Below are 15,911 nucleotides of genomic sequence, written 5' to 3' on the forward strand. Positions count from 1 at the left end.
GGGAGGAAGGAAGGAAGGAAGGCTGGAAGGAAGGAAGCGAGGAAAGAAAGAAGGAAAGAAAGGAAGGCAAGAAGGAAGGCGGGCCGGCGGACGAGGGCGCCGGGCCGGGCGGCAGGCGGGCGGGCGAGCGAGGAGGCAGCGCGGCCCCCGAACCCCACCGCTGCCGCTGCGGAAGCCCCCTCCCCATCCAGGACCGGGGAGGGGGGAGAACGCGAGAGACCCGGGCCCGGACGCAGCCCCGCCCCCCGCGCCTCCCCGCAACGGGCCTCGCACCCCAAATCCCTGTGCCTCATTGGGGGGGTCCTCCCCCCGCGGGCCGGGCATGCTGCCCCCCGGAAGGAGCCCCTTTCCTCGCTGTGAGTAGCCGCCGAAGGGCCCGGGCGGGGGCGGGAGGAGGAACCGCGGGGGGGGGGGAGCATTCTCTAATTAGGGGACCGTGGTCTTAGGCCTCCTCGGGGCTGGGGGGCCGGCGGCAGAGGACAGTGGGCGGGGCCTGATGGAGAGCAGCAGGCGGTGGGGGAGGTAGTCGGGTGGGGGTCCTCCGGGCCAGGCTAGTTCTGTGTTGGGGGCGGGGGTCGCCGCTGCCTAGGGACGGGGGTGGGGGGGAAATGTGCGTCCGGCGGTCGTTGTGTATCCAGCTGTAGGGCTGAGGATGTAGGCTTGCGGGGCGGGGGGGGGAGGGGAGGTGGCTCGCTGGGTGTAGGTCTGGGTCCCTCTTTCTGGGGCGGGAGTTCGGGTTCTTCCCCCCCCATTGCCCCTCCCACCTTCCACACCGCCGCTGCTTGGGGTGGGGGGCACGCCAGTGATGGGGAGGGGGGGAGAGGCGGGCACGGGGTTTCCTTGGTGACCGCGCCTGGCAGGAGCGGTTGCCCTGGCAACCGGGGAGAACCGGGGAGTTTGGGAAGTGAGAATGGGAAAAACGGAGGGGGTGACTGGGGAACGAGACAACCCTCTCCCCAATCTTCAGCCCCTCTCCCTCTGGGGTCCCCCAACCCCCTACTGATGGGCAACCAAACCCCTTCCCCTCCCTCTTCCCAAGACCCCCTTCCTTGACCCCATTCTGCTTCGGGGCCTTCTATCCTTGGCACGTGTCTCTCTGGGACCACTACCTGCCTCCCACCGTCCTTAGCCCTCTCCTCTTGGGGACCTCCCCTCCCCCATTTGCTGCCCTCCCAAGCCTTCCCACCCTCATACCTACTCTTCTAGGACCTTCTAACTGCACCTCATCTTCCCCTCAGGATCCCCTCATCGCCCATCTCTCCCCCTCTCCCCCCAGACATCCCCCCTTGACCCCCTCTCCAGGAGATCGCAACTTGGGCCTCTTTTTCCTCTAGCCCCCAGTCGCTACCTTGATTCCTCTCAGGACCCCTTATCACTTCCCCTCTCTGCTTAGGACCTTCACCTGGGCAGGGGCCGGTGGAGCTTCTCGCTAGCACCCCTAGCCTCTTTCGCTACATCCTGCTCTGTCCGGGACCCCCTTCTGTGACCTTTCTTCACTTAGAGCCCCCCATCCCTATCTCCTCACCTCATGGGATCCCCCACTCCCAGACCCCCCAGTCCTAGGGGCCTCCTGTCTGGAACCTCTCCTTCTCTTTCCCTCGGCTGTTTCCAACTCCCCGTCAGTCCTGGGGAGCCCGTGACCCAGGCTCTGTCCAGGGTTCCGCCCACATTTCGAAGCCCCCACCTCCATGGGCTCTTCCTTCTCTCCAGCCAGGGGCCCAGCCAGTCTCTCTCCTGGACTCTGGGTCCTGATGCCCATGGTGCCCCCTCACCCACCCGGCCCGTCCTGTCTCTCTGCCACTCCCATCCTCCTCCCCCTCTCTCCCCGCCCCCACCCCTGCCGCTCCTCCGGAGCTCCGGCCCCTTCTCCCCGCCCTGCTCCTCGCAGCCTCAGGCCTTGCTTTCTGGAAGAGACTTTCTCAGGGTGAGGAAATCCCCTGGGGAGAGCCCAGATGGGAAAGGGGAGGGGGGAAGGGAGCCACAGGGCTGCCCCTCAGCCCCCTCCCCACGCCCTCTCCGGCTGGAAGCTGCAGTCGAGCCTCCGCAGCGCACCATTGCTATGCACCTCACATCCCAAGTCCCGGCCGCGCAGCCGCCAGACAGGAACTCGGGCTCCAGCGGCAGCTGGGGATAGCCAGAGTCGCTTCCCTCCCGGTCCAGGCAGCAGGCAGCATCCTCTCCCCGCTAGAACCTCCCCCCACCCCGCAGTGGCCAGGATCAGCCCCTCCCTCTTCCTGTCTCCTTGCTGCTTCTAACGTGCACCTCCTTTCCCTCCCCACCTTCCTCCCGCTCTTCCCTGGGTCTCCTCTAATCCTGGCACTTGAGTGTTCAAACACACACTCAGAAAGGAGGGACAGAGAGCGAAGCAGCCAAGAGGTAAGAGGGAGACATTCAGACAAGGCAGGGGAGGGTGGGAGAGAGGGGGACCCCACTCCCAAACAGACACACAGTTAGGGCGCACCACCAGGGAGCCAGACCTGCACGGAGTTCCTCAGTTCCAAAAGAAAGGAAAGTAGGGGAGGGAGGGGAACACACACCATCCTCACACACAGAGCAAGGGACCAGGCAAGGCAGAGACACAGGGAGCCGCAGACTCTGGAGCATACGGGGAGAGACCCAGGGCGCAGGTGGGAAGGAACCCGAGGGCACTCCAGCACCCGAGAGGTGCGGGGGGCGACCAGAGGCACAGCGCCCAACTTGCCAGAGAGAGTCAGCCATCGCTGGAGGGCAGGAGGTAGCGTGTGAGGAAGACACAGAGGCATGTGTAGGCAGAGGTGCACACGTGCGTGGGCGCACACGCACAAACACACACACACAGAGTCATTCACTCGCAGCCAGAGACCCAGATGTGGAATCAGAGAGACCCAGTTACAAACTTGGCTTCAGAACCCAGAGTCAGAGAGAAAGACCTGGACACACAGAGACACACGCAGTCCCTCATAGACAGAGACACGGAGGGAGAGACAAAGGCAGCACCTCCTGGAGAGACGCCCTGTCAGGGAGGCCCTCACTCCTGGTCACCCTGTGACCTCACACTCACAGAGACTCAAAGAGGTGTCATGGGGACATCAAGAGGCACGGAGGAGGCCTCAGGGCTCTGGAGATGCAGCCCCGCGTGTTGCTGGTACGTTCTCACATCCCGGCGCGAGGGGTCTCCGTGTGTGCTGGACGGACCCCAGCAGCCGCCCTGCATCCCTCCCAGAGTCAGTCAGAGGGCTCCGGCAGGATTAAGACGTCAGGTATCAGAGGGCCTTTGACACGTCTCAGGAAAATGGAGCCAGGGCCCAGCACGCACGCATGCACCGGCACCGAGGCCAGGTGGAGAGAGGCAGGTCTCCAGGCGAGGTGCTGTGGGGCCTGGCCAGAGTGGGGGGGCGGGAGGGGAAGCGCTGAGTCCTCAGCCGCTTCCAGCACCCTGGCTCCTCTCCTCCCCCCCCCACCCCCCCCCACCCCCGCCCCATGGCTCACCTGTCTCCTCTGATAGGACAGTGCACCCTCTCATTATCACACCCTCCGCATCCTTCTTCCCTTCCCCGACCTCTCTGGCTGGGCATCTGTCCTAAGGTGTCACCTGGACCTCGTGTCTCTATCTCTGCACCTCCATCTCCCACCTCTCTCCCCTCAGCTAACCCTTCACCCCGCCCCCCAGCCCAGTGCCTTCCGGTCTTCCCTCCTCTGTCTACCCTTGCTTTCTTTTCCACTTCTTTCCAGCCGCACTCGCTCCCTGCACTTTCTTCTCCGTTTCTCTGTTGTCGCTCTCCCTCACCTCCAGCCATCTGTTTCTAGCCGCCCCTCTGTCTTCCTTCCTCTTCCTTTTCCCCTGCACTCGCCCTCCCCACAGCCCTGAGCACTTACACTGGTGTCCTGTGGACGGCGAGCGTTATTTCCCCCTACTGCTTTCAAAGTGTTTAATGTGTTGCCAACTTTTTGAAAAAACTTAGCAATTTCACATGAAAACTCATTCACATCACAAGAAAAAAATGTGTAACTTCGCGTGGTGATTTGTAAGTAGACCTTGTGGTGATCGTTTTGCACACATTGAATTATTGTGTGATACACCTAAAGCTAATATAAGGTTATATTCAATTCTATCTCAAAACTCCAGCTTCTCAGCTGCTTTTGCATAATTCTCCCCCTGGGGTAGCAGTGCCCTGTGCTCAGGTGCCCCAAGGGCCAACCCTCCCTACTCTGTTCTTACCTGCTTCATCCATCTTTCTTACCTGCCCAGCACTATAGTCAGCTGAGTTTTCCACCTCTGCTATTTTCTCTTCTGTTCCTCTCCAAGTGGTTCTTCCCACCTCTCCCACCCCATCCCCCACCACTCTCTCCATACTCCTACCATTGATTTTCTTCCAGAATCGGAGTCCCTTTGCCGGGGGCTCTCTCTGCCTGCCCTCCCTGCCCCATCATTCTTCGGGGCAGTTTTGCCCCAGCTCTGGGCCTCCCTGGAGCCAGGGCCTGCCTCCCTGCCACACCAAGGGTGGGAAGACTCTTAAGACTGCCAGGCTGCAGAGCACACACAAGTGCTGTTGCAGCCCATCCTTGGTTGGCTGACAGCCAGGGTGGGCCCCAGACCCCACCCTTGTCCCCCGTGGGTCAGATTGCAGCCCACAGGCAGGGGTGGGTTTCCCTGTGTGTTGAAGGGAGGGCAGGTACACAGTTGAAAGTTCACCTGGTCCCAGTGCAGGTCTCAGAGGACAAGAGGCTATGTTCCGGGGGACGAGGGGCTTCACCTGGTCTCATCTCCGGGTCAGGGTGCAGATGACAGGGGTCCCCTTTGTGCCATGCCAGTGCTCAACCCCACCATCAGTTCCTCCACCATCACCCTTGTCGGGATGTAGGGAGAATGTCTGTGTTTCCTCTCTGGCAGAGTGTAGGAAGTCTCATCCCTGAGTTTAGGAACCCTCCATCTTTGCTGGGGAGAAACCCCCTTTCCCTTCCCTTCCCAGTCCCTGAGAGTGGGGTGACTCTGCCGGAGAGGGGGTGGCAGGAGAGTAAAAAGAGTGCCAAGATGCCCCCTTGTTGCTTGGAAACCTACATGCAACTGTTGTCATGGCAGGTGGAGGGGAGGGGCTGCTTCTGAGGCCTGGGAGATGGCCCCCTGCAGGCAGAAGTCCATCCCAGGGGGCGGCTGGGTCCTCAAGAGGGCTGCAGAGAGTGAGGACGCTGGGTCCTGGTGGGGGTGTTGAGAAGCCTGTGTATGACCCAGATGGCTAGCAGAGAGGGAGCGAGGTAGGGCTGGGGCAGCGACCCAGGCCACTCCCTTCCTGTCTCAGCTGTGTCCCCCTGAACCCCTCAGCCCACACTCCTGTCAGAGTGTTGAGCTTAGGCCCCAGAGCTCTTGTTCAAGCGCTGTGACAAAGGTCAGAAAGAAGCGGCAGCCCCAGCTCTCCCAGAGGGGCAGCCTCGGGCGGTAAACGCGGAGATTTGCCGTCCACTTGCCTGGAACCCTCAAACCCAGGGCCGGAGATAATGATGACAAGAGCTGACATTCATTAGCGCTTACCCTGGGCCAGGCTCTGTGCTGGTGATTCCATGTGGATTTGTTCTGTTCTCTCCTCACAGGAGTCCTGGGAGGGAGGCACGATCATCATCCTTATTTGACAAAAGGGGGAACTGATGCGGGAGAGATGAGGTCCCTTACCCGAGATCACCAAGGTAGAAGTGGCAGAGCTGGGACTGCAAACCTGGGCACTGGCCACTCTGCAGATTGCCTCCCCCAGCTGAGATCACTGCTTTCCAAAGGGGGAAACAGAGAAGGCAACATGCTGGCCCAACAGCCCTCCGAGTGGAAATTAGGATCATTAATAATAACAATAATCAGATTGTTAAGAATAACAGATTCAGAAGATTAGAGTTTAAAAGAGATATCGGAGTTCTGGTAACTCACAGGCTCCTGGCCTCTCGATCTTGTTTATGCCCAGAGGGGAGAGGACATACCCAGGCCCATTCTCACGGCGGACTTTCCTTACCAGGGTGGGGGTGTCCAGTCCAGGTCCAGCTGGGTCTGGGGGGAACAAAGATCCTTCAGGTGATTCTGTGGGTCCCCCCCCAGTGATAAATGGGTGTTTCTCATCCAGCCAGAAACACTGGATTAACATAAGGGGGGGTGGGGGGTGGAGTAAAAAGGAGGAAAAGATTTGTTCTTCTGACCCAGTGAGAATAAGTGATAACGGTTATTAATGATTTATTACTGATAACACTGTCATTGAGGTGCCCAGCACTGGACAGGTAATGACACCCAGCTAGGTGTCATTACCTTCACAGACAGAGCCTGGGGGGGGTCGGAGGGGGACACAGTGAGAAAGCGGCGGGCCAGAGTGTAAACCCAGGTCTCCCTGACACCCTTGCTCTTTCCCCCTGTCCATCCTTCCTAAAGTGACAGTGTGACACTATCCAGGAGGAGGAGAATAGTCACAGTCATAGAAGAGTTGTATCGACCTTTCTATGAGCCAGACACTGTGCTCCGCAGCGCCACAGATACGGGGACCACTGACTCCCCACCGTCCGAGGAGGTCGATTAGCTCTTTTCCTCATTTTACAGCTGAGCAAACTGAGGCCACGAGAGGCGATGTCCCCTTTCCAAGGCCCCATGTCTGATACGAGTGACGCTCGAGGTTCTAAGCCCGGTCTGCCTCCCCTCCCAGCACACCCCTAGACAGGGTGGGGGAGGGGAGGGTTCCTTACTCATCTGGAAATGGAACGTGGGAGCGGATTGCACACTTAGGGGACCCTTGACCCCTTGCTCCAGGCCCAGCATCCCTGGGAAATGTGGGGTCTTGGCCTGGTCCTGGATCCACCAAATCAGAACCTGCACTTTCACAAAGCCCCCAGCTCACCTGGATGTGCGCCGATGTCTGAGGAACACCGATCCCGTCCAAGTTTTCAGCTCTTGGTTACTTTTAGTAGAACCCTCCCCCCTTTTTTAAAGAGTAGTAGTTCTGCACGCCCTGAGATGGAAAACAGATGGCAGCATTGCCCTTCCAGGGGACAGGGAGGGGAGCAGGGGGGCGGGAGGCCACAGTCAGGCTGGCTCACGCTAGGGCCCTCCCCACCTGCAAACTCACCCCCATGCACCCCTGCGAAGCCTTGGCAATAACCGCTGTTTGGAGAACCGCCAGTACCAGCCTAGGTCCTAGCTCTCTCCCTGGGCGGATTCAGTTCAGCGGCGGTGTTGAGGCCGCCCCACCTCCCAGAGTCACACAGTACAGGGGCCCTGGGTGTTCAGCTTCCTTCCATCTCTTGGTTCCTGCCCGGGTCCGGGCGGTCATGGGTACAACGAGGACTCAGGACCTCACCACGCCTCAGCATGCCCTTCCGTGAAGTGGAACTGCTGTAGTTCCTCCCCTGCGGGCCCAAGGCTGCCTCAGCAGAGGCCTGGCACAGAGCAGGCTTCATACGACAAAGGCAGAGCCAGCCTGGCTTGCGTGCCCTACTCTCAGTTGAGTTTGTTTCTCTCACTTTGATCTCCTTCCAAGTCCTTCCAGAATCCTGGGAGAGCCCTGCGAGGTTGTTGGGCAGAGCCTCCGAGCAGAGGAGCCCGAGCTCTGGGGACTCAGGACTGGTTCCAAGCGGGACGGAGGCTGAACCGGGAGGCACAGGGATGGCCGTACCACGCCGTCCGATACAGTAACCACTACGGCCACAGCCATGTGTGGCCATCGACATTTAGATTAGTTTAAAGAGGGACTTCCCTGGCGGTCCAGTGGTTAAGACTCTGAGCTTCCACAGCAGGGCGCACGGGTCCGATCCCTAGTCGGGGAACTTAAGAATCTGCGTGCTGCAGGGCACAGCCAAAAAAAAAAAAATTCTCGATTAATTTAAAGTAAATCAGTAATTCAGCTCCTCACTCACACCACGCGGCAAGTGCTTGACGGCCACATATGCTGGCGGCCACCATACCCGACGGCGCGGATAGCACTTCAGTGGGGGACGGCGACCCACTCAAACACTGAACCGGTTCCACACCGGCTGGCAAACAGCTGCTGTTCTCCCCCCACCCCCTGCCTCCCCAGCCCTGTGTCATATGCTACCTGTTATCAATTCCCATTTCTCAGACGAAGAAACGGGGACGGCGAGCTCTGGTTCCCAGCAGAAAATCGGCAGCTGCCTGGGACCGGAGCGGGTTTGCTTCTGTCCCCGCTCACCAGGCAGACTTCGCGTCCCAGCTCACGTTTGCCAGGCACTTGCTGACCAGACCATCTTCTGGGCCCCCTTTCCCCAGCCCCGGGCAGCGCTGACTGTCACTGATGTCCTGTTTTAAAGGAGGAAATGGGAGCCCAGAGAGGGGGAGGGCCTGGCCCAAGGTAACACAGCCAGCGACTGATGGCAACCAGGCTGCGGGTCCCTCCACCCCCCGTAGCATCTGGGGTGCTGGCATGAGCGGGTTCGCCACCTACGAGCAAAGACTGGACCGCTCCAATCTCCTCTCCCCAACCTTCTTCCCTGCCCTCTCCCCTTTCTTGGCTTTAAGAATGTGACCCCCAAATCTATAAGAAGAACCTGGCCCCTCCCTCTGCCTCATCTCCAAGTTCTGCCACTTTTTGCAAATTGTCAGTATCTTTTCATTCTTTTCCTCCTCGCCACCCCTGTGGCCCCGGCCCCAGACTCATCCTCTCTCCCTGGACCTTTGGCCCAGCTCCTGCCCGGCCTCAGTCTCTCCCAAGAGTCCACTCAGAGGGAACTTTCCAACCCAGAGCTGACCCTGCCCCTCTCCTGTCACAGCCTCCCACCCTCAGCTCCCAGCACCCCCCGCCTCTCAGTCCGCTGTGGAGCAGGACGTCTTTGTAACTGAGCTGGACTCTGCAGACCCCCGACCCCCATCTGCCTCTCTGGCCCCCAGGCCTTTACACACAGGGGTCCCTCTGCCTGACGCGCCCTTCTTCACCCGCAGGCCTCGCGCTGTCTTGCCATCACTTCCTCCCGCAGACGTTCCAGGGCCTCCACCCTGCGCTCAGCCTCTCACTCAGCCTTTGTATGTCTCCCCTCCGGACCACTAACTCCCCAAAGACAAAGGCAGGTCTCCTCTGCCCCTGCGCCCCCGGCGCCGGCAGGGAATCCAGCGGTAGAGGGCGCTCGCTCGCTCCTTCATTCTGCGGGTATCGATGAAGCTCTGTAGGAGCCGGGCGCATCCTAGGCACCTGGGATGCAGCCAGCCAGACAAACTCCCTGCCTGGGGAGCTCACCTTCTAGTGGGGAGACAGACGATGTGCGGGACCAGGCGTTATCCATCATATGATGTCGGGCCAGCTGATGAGAGGGTTGTGAATGAAAGGAAGAGAAGTGTAAGCGACGGGCTGGGGGGCGGGGGGCAAAGACACCCTCCCGGAGCGGGCACGGAACAGAGTCCAGCATGGAGACAGAGAGAGCAACGCAGACCCAAGGAGGACCGCTCCAGGCAGAGGGAACAGCAAGGGCAAAGGCCCTGAGGTGGGAACGTGCCTGGTGTGTGGGCGGAGACTCGGGGTGGTGGAGTCACCGGTAAATATTTGTTAAATGAACATATGAAAGACCAAATAAATGACCCGTCAGTGCTTCTCGGTCGGGAGCTGGGGGAAGACAGGAGAAGACAGCCCCCCTCACCAAGCAAGTCATCTCTCCCCAGCCCACCGCTGCCTCAGGAAGCTTGGGCAAGTCCTGAGCTGAGCCCCCAACTCTGTTTCCTCCGCAGCAGCTATGAGGGGCCTGAGCCACCCTTTTCCCAGGGTGATTCTATCTCAAAAGTTAGCGGACTGTCGATTCTCGGGGCTTTGGGGTTGCTTTTATTTTAAAAGCATTCAGGACACGGACAGGCTCAGAGGGACACACGTGTGAAGTTGTTTCATCCATCCCTGAAGCCTGTGCTGCCTGTACCCTGCCCCTCTTCCCCCCACCTTAACAGCTCCCGGCCATGCCCGTATGACAGACATCCAGGGAGAGAACTGTTCATCTCTCCCTGGCTTTGATGTCTCTCCGCCCTCCTGGCTCCAGGCTCCACTTCCGCCCCAGTCCCTCACAGTTGGGAAGTTCTTCTTTAGATCTAACCTCCATCCCTCTTGCTGCGATGGCAGTCAATTTCCTATCTTTTCTCTCACCTCCTGAACTTCCCCCAGAAAAAACTGAGTACGCCTGACTGGAATGTTCCCTGCCTCTCTTTTCTCCTCACCCCGCCTCTCCTGGGCCCCTGAGTCTCCGATCTGCCATCTGCCTGAATCCTCTCAGGCACGATGCCCGAGATCTCTCAGGACTTGGGGAGGACGGCGAAGCTGGCGGGGCCTCGGCCCGTCGCCTCGAGTGCCTGGCCCTCCGTGCCTCCGCCTTCCCCTGGATCTCGGCTCGCTTTCTAGCTTCCTCTGTTCCCCCTTAACGCCTCTCTCCCTCTCCCTTGCCACCTCCCAGGGCTCGCGTTGGTCTCTGTCTCTGTTTCTCTCTCGTGCTGTGTCTCTGCCCCTTTCTGCCTTTCACACCTCTTCTCTCTGGGGCCTCTTGCATCTCTGTGTCTGCTTCGGTCCCTTGCACCAGGTGGGGGTGGAGGACCCTCACGTTGAGGCTTCTCCCAGGGCCCTGGGGTGAGCGAGGCAGTGGGGTGACCTGGCCCAGGGCTGGGCCTTGGGTTCCAATCCCAGCTGCCCCGTATCCAGGCTGTGTGACCATCGGCCAGTACCTTCAGCCCTCAGGATCTGCTTCTCCATCTGGAAAACGGACACAGGGACAAAGCCTTCTTCCTAGGGCCGCAGGAAGAAGCCAGCATCTGGAGACGAGGGCACGGCTAAGCATGGCCCTAGGCCCATAGCGAGTGCTCAACAGAGATTCCCGTCACTATCAGGGGCGGACCATGGCCAATGAGGGTGGCAGAAGGCAGGTCACAGTTCAACAGGCCCCCAGGAGACCTCCAAGGGAACTGTCCCTGCTATCACGACAAGCTCGAGCGTCTCTGGGGCCCCTCGGCTCTGGGGAGGCTGACCAGGGAGGGGCCGCTTCCCAGCGGCGTGTTTAGCCTTGAGCAAGCGACTTTGCCTCTCTGTGCCTCAGCTTCCCTGTCTGTGAAGTGGGGGTGAGAGCGGTCCCCTGTCAGGGCCGATGGGAGAACTACAGTTAATGCGAGTCAAACTCCCAGGACTCTGCCCTGTTGGTGCCGGGTGCACGGTGGACGTTACCATCACTGGTGGTGGGGTTATTCAAGGAGTTGGTATGAGTCAGGCATGTGCACAGCCCCTGGCTTTGAGAACATGCTCAGAAGAAGAGGGTTAGCCAGCACCCCTATTAGCTGTGCTGGAGGGGGCTGTAACTGGGGCCAGGTGTCCCCTCGGCGCAAAGCCATATCCTGGAACGTAGCCCACACAGGTGGCATCTGAGGTGTGGCTCCCCTCAGGGCCTGCATTTAGTGGGGTGCACGCAGCTGCCCTGGGGACCTACGGTGTAGTACCTGGGACCCTGCCAGCCAGATGGCGGCATGCTGTGGGTGCAGAAATTGAGCTGAAGGCAGTGTGTTTGCAGCGGCGGCGTATGGAGGTGCTGAGTCTGCCAGGCTGGCCTCCTGGGATGGGAGCGGCCTCCTGGGTTGGGAGGGGACCCTGGGGGGTCTGGACGTCTGTGGGATGAGCCCGAGATGTGCAGCTGGGTGAGTGTGTCCTGGGCTGGGTGTGCAGAGAGGGGCATGTGGCCAAGCAGGTGCGTCTCTGTGTGACTATAGGAGAGAAGGTGGGGAAACGGGGGGGGGGATCTAAATGATGGCGCTGATAACTAATGCCTCCACCTGACGTTCACTGAGCACCTACCCTGTGCCAGGGAACCAAACTGTGCACAAAACAGACGCGGTCCCTGCCCTCGGGGAGCTTACACTCAAGTATGTGGGCTTCTAAGAGGTCAGAGGGTAACAAATGCGATATAGACAAAGCAGAGAAGGTTCTGGTGTGGGGTAGGGGTGCTGTGAGATGCAAGGAGGCCTCACTGAAAAGACCTGAAGGGCAAAGACCTGAAGGAGGACAGGGACGCCTGAGGATGAGCGGTCCAGGCAGAGGGAAGAGCACGTGCAAAGGCCCTGAGCGCCATTCCACGCCAGGACCGTGCGCGCCATTCCAGAAACAGTGCAGAGGCCAGTGTGGCCTGAGGGTGGGTGAGCGGGGCTAGGAGCAGCCCATCCTGGGGAGAGGGGTCTGCTAAACCTCGGTGAAGTCTCTGCCCTTACACCCCGTGAGACAGGGTGTGAGAGCTGTTTAGTGGAGGAGGGGCAGGATCTGACTTGGATGCTGTCAGGACCCCTCCAGCTGCCTGTGAGAACCGTCTGGGAGGGAGAGCGAGAGTCAAAGTGGGGACACAACTGAGGAGGCAACTGTGATCATCTAGGGGAGATGGTGGCGGGGATGAGAAGTGGTCAGATCTGCATTTTTTTGTAAAGAGAGAGCCATTTACTGAGCCAGTCCCCGAGTGGCCCCGTGAGATAGATACTATTATTATCCCTGTTGCACAGCATTTTTCTGCAGCTCAGAAAAATGAAGTCACTGGCTTAGGGTCACACAGCAAACCAACGGCAGATCCAGGACTGAAACCCAGGCCCCCTGGCACTTGGTCGATGTGCTCTGTTGTCGCTACTTGTCTTTGGGGGCCTGTGGATGTTGGGTTTGGAGGGTGGGGGTAGCGTTAGTCAGCATCTACACCAGTGTCTGCACACAGTAGGGACGCAGAAAATATTTGTTGGATGGATGGATGGATGGATTAAAACCGATGAACGGAATGAATGGAAGAGGCTGCCCTGCCCATTTTGCAGAAGTGTATCAGGAGGCGGATAGCAGGATACTGCTGAGGTCCAGGGGAGAGGGCTGCATCTGGGGATGGGTTTCTTTGTGGCATGAACAGGGGTTGGCCCTCGGCTGAAGGACTGGGGTGACGGTGACATGGGCCCAGGTTCGCTGGTGTATCAGGGGTGGAGGTTAGAGTGCCTGGTTGTGCGGTGTGGTGGGGGGCTTTGGGGGGGTCCTGGGGGAGTGCCTGCCTGCAGAGGAGCCCGCACCAGGTTGTCTGCACTCGGGCTGGGGGGCAGGTGCACGAGGCGGGGTGGGTCAGCGTTGGCCCAGCCTGGTTATGCGGCCGATGTCTGTGCCTGGAGGCCAGGCCTGGCACAGCCCAGACCCCCACCCCCACCCCCTTCGCTGCGCAGCCCAGCCTTCAACCTTCCTCCCCGACTTCCCCGCCCTTCCCCGGCTGCCCAGAACCAATGGGTTAATTAGATAACAGAGCCTTTGATTAACGGGGGAGGGGGAGGCCTCCAGCGCTGAGAAGGGGGGCTGGAGGAGGAGGGAGGAGAGGCGCCCTCCCCGCTCAGGAGGCGAGAAAGGAGGGAGGGGTGGGGAGGGAGGGAGCTGAGGCACAGCTTGGCTCTGCACTGCCGTGTGACTAGAAATTGTAATCGCGGAGAGAGAGAGACAGACAGAGCCCGGCCGAGGGAGACGGAGACGGACAGACGGACAGACAGACAGAGAATCCGACCGAGACGGGCTCCCCGACCTACCTGCGAGAGGGTGATGGGGACGGAGACAGAGTGAGGAGGAGATGGAGAAGGAGTGGGGGGCCTGGTGGTCCCAAGGCTGGCGAGACAGTGAGGGGGGGCCAGAGGGGGGGCGGGGAGCAGAGGCAGAGGGGCAGGGAGAGAGCAGGGGGCTGAGGCCGGCGGAGGTGGGGGAGAGTGGAGGTAGAGGGTAAGAGACTGGAGGAGGCGAGCAGGGAGGGCGGGAGACAGTTGCTGCAGTGGCCTAGACGGGCCTGCGGGGGGCGGGGTGGGAAGGGCGACAGGCGAGGAGGGGGGGGCGCGGGGAGACCCCAAAAGCCCCTGCGCCCCCCCCAGCACAACCTCGACGGGAAGCCCTGGAGAACTGGGGAGGCAGAGCCCCCGGCGGCTGGAGGCATGTGGAGGGGGGACCTGGGGCGCAGGGAGAGGCCCAGCGGAAGCCGAGCCACTGGGGTGAGTGTCGCTCTGTGTGGGGGGAGACAAGGATGGAGATGGCGGAGGGCGACGAGGGAGGGGAGGGAGGCCCAGGCTCTGCAGAAGCCATCCTGGGGGAGGGGGGGCAGTGGTGCGGGCTGGCAGCAAGCGAGATGGGGACCGAGGCGGAGGTAGAGACACAGCGGCGGCGGGTCTGGACCTGCGGTGGGCGCTGCGGGCTCCCACCGCCCGAGCGGCATCCCGGTCTGGGGGTTCCCCGGCCTCGAAGGCTGGCCCGCTTGGGCTGCGCCGGCGCTTGGCTCCGAGGGTGTGGGCTGGCTTATCACCAGTGTCTTGAGGTGGGAACAGGACAGGGACAGGGCGTAGCGCTCCCTGTCACTCAGGGGTAAGCAAAGACCCCACCGCCCTCACAGACCGCATAGATGGAGGCGCTCACAGCCCCCAGCCCTCCCGGCAGAAAAATGAGTCTGGAGTGTAGACACAGGACCAACCCTCCCCCTATCCCACCCCCATCTCTCTCTCTCTCTGTCTCTGTGTCTCCGTCTAGCTGTTGCTCTTCCCCTCACACATGCGTTCAGACACACAGACATGCGCACATGTCTTTTTATCTGAGTTAAAATGATGTTGGAAACCGCGGGAGGGAGCGTGTGTGTGTGTGCGCGTGCGTGTGCGGGGCGGTGGGGAGGCCCGGCGGCCCTGTGTCCGCGGGTCTGGGAGTGCGAGGGCGCGCCCCTGTCACTGCTGTTGCTGTGCGTGTTTGTGCAGACGGCTCCTCTGTCCCCCCGTTCGCCCCACTCGTGGGGAACTCTTGGGTCGGCCGTGTTGGAGCAGAGCTCGCGGGCGTGGGCGCGTTTGTGTGCGCTCGAGGCGGAGACGCTGCGTGGAAGGGTTAGAGTTGGGGAGCCCGAGGGGTAAAGCCAGGACCGCAAACCCCTTCTGTCGCTACCCAGCCAGCTCCGTGCTCCTCAGCGGCCTCATCTGTCAACTGGGCATCCTAACAGCTTCCTCCTGTGGCTCCCAGGAAGCTTAAACAAGCGTGTGCAGGTCTGGCGCAGAGAAGGGGCACACTCGCAATTCCGGAGCCATTATTATTGTTGTTGTTTTCATTGTTACTGTCATGACTAGCCCATCCCCCTCTCCGTCTCTGGTCCTGTGGAAACGCGGGTGGGAGGACCTGACCCCCACGCTGCCCACTCCCCTCCCAGAGCTCAGGCTCAGGCTCTCCGGCCCCCCCAGCCCCTTCTCCAGCGGGCGGGCGGGCCCAGCACCACCCTGCGTGTAGCAGCCGCTAGCACGGACCCACCAGCTGCCATCGTGGCCTCGAGCACCTGCCACCCTCGACCTCCTCCTGCCCCGTTATCGTCCCCGGTGTCCTCCCCCCGCAGCTGCCTCACCTGCCCACCCCCGGCCCCTCCCCCCTTGCCTTGTCTGGCACCTTCTCCTTCAAATCCCCCGTTTGAGTCGAACTCAGATCCCTCCAGCCGCTGCCGCCGCTGCCACTGCTTCAAGGCGCATGGACCACGGGTGATGGCAGGGAGTCTGGCTTGCTGGGAAACTTGGCCTCTACAAACACTCCCTGAAGGGAGAAGTGATGGGGGGGGGCGTCCAGGAGGCTGGTCCCCTCCCAGAAGTGCATGCAGGTGGAGAGGGGACTTGGGTGGCTGCTGGGACGGGAGCCAGATCCTCATTGCGACTTCCCGGCGTGGCTTTTCACCTCCTCTCTGTCACTTACGCCTTGTCTGTCTTGTCTCTCACTCCATCTCGACCTATTTATGTCCCTTTTTGAAATCATGCAAAGAACCAAGTTTTTTTATCTGGCCGACGTCTCCACTTGCCGGCCAAGCGCCCCTGGGTGAGCACTTCCTCTCCCCCAGACTCAGTTTTCTGTTCTGCGAAATGGGCATAAAGTCTTCCCAGCACAGAGAGGGTGAGATGAGTGTAAGGTGCACAGGGCCGGCCCTCCTCTCTGCCCCCCTCGTCCTGCCCTGCTGGG

General features: G+C 60.7%; 1 protein-coding gene across 1 annotated transcript in view; it reads right to left on the minus strand.

The window, feature by feature from the left end:
- The window catches only part of EMC10 (ER membrane protein complex subunit 10), a 97,518-nt gene that overhangs the window by 26,295 nt on the left and 55,312 nt on the right, over window positions 1-15,911 (minus strand). The window lies entirely within an intron of this gene.

This window comes from Lagenorhynchus albirostris, chromosome 19, assembly GCF_949774975.1.
Source record: "Lagenorhynchus albirostris chromosome 19, mLagAlb1.1, whole genome shotgun sequence".
NCBI classification, from domain to species: domain Eukaryota; kingdom Metazoa; phylum Chordata; class Mammalia; order Artiodactyla; family Delphinidae; genus Lagenorhynchus; species Lagenorhynchus albirostris.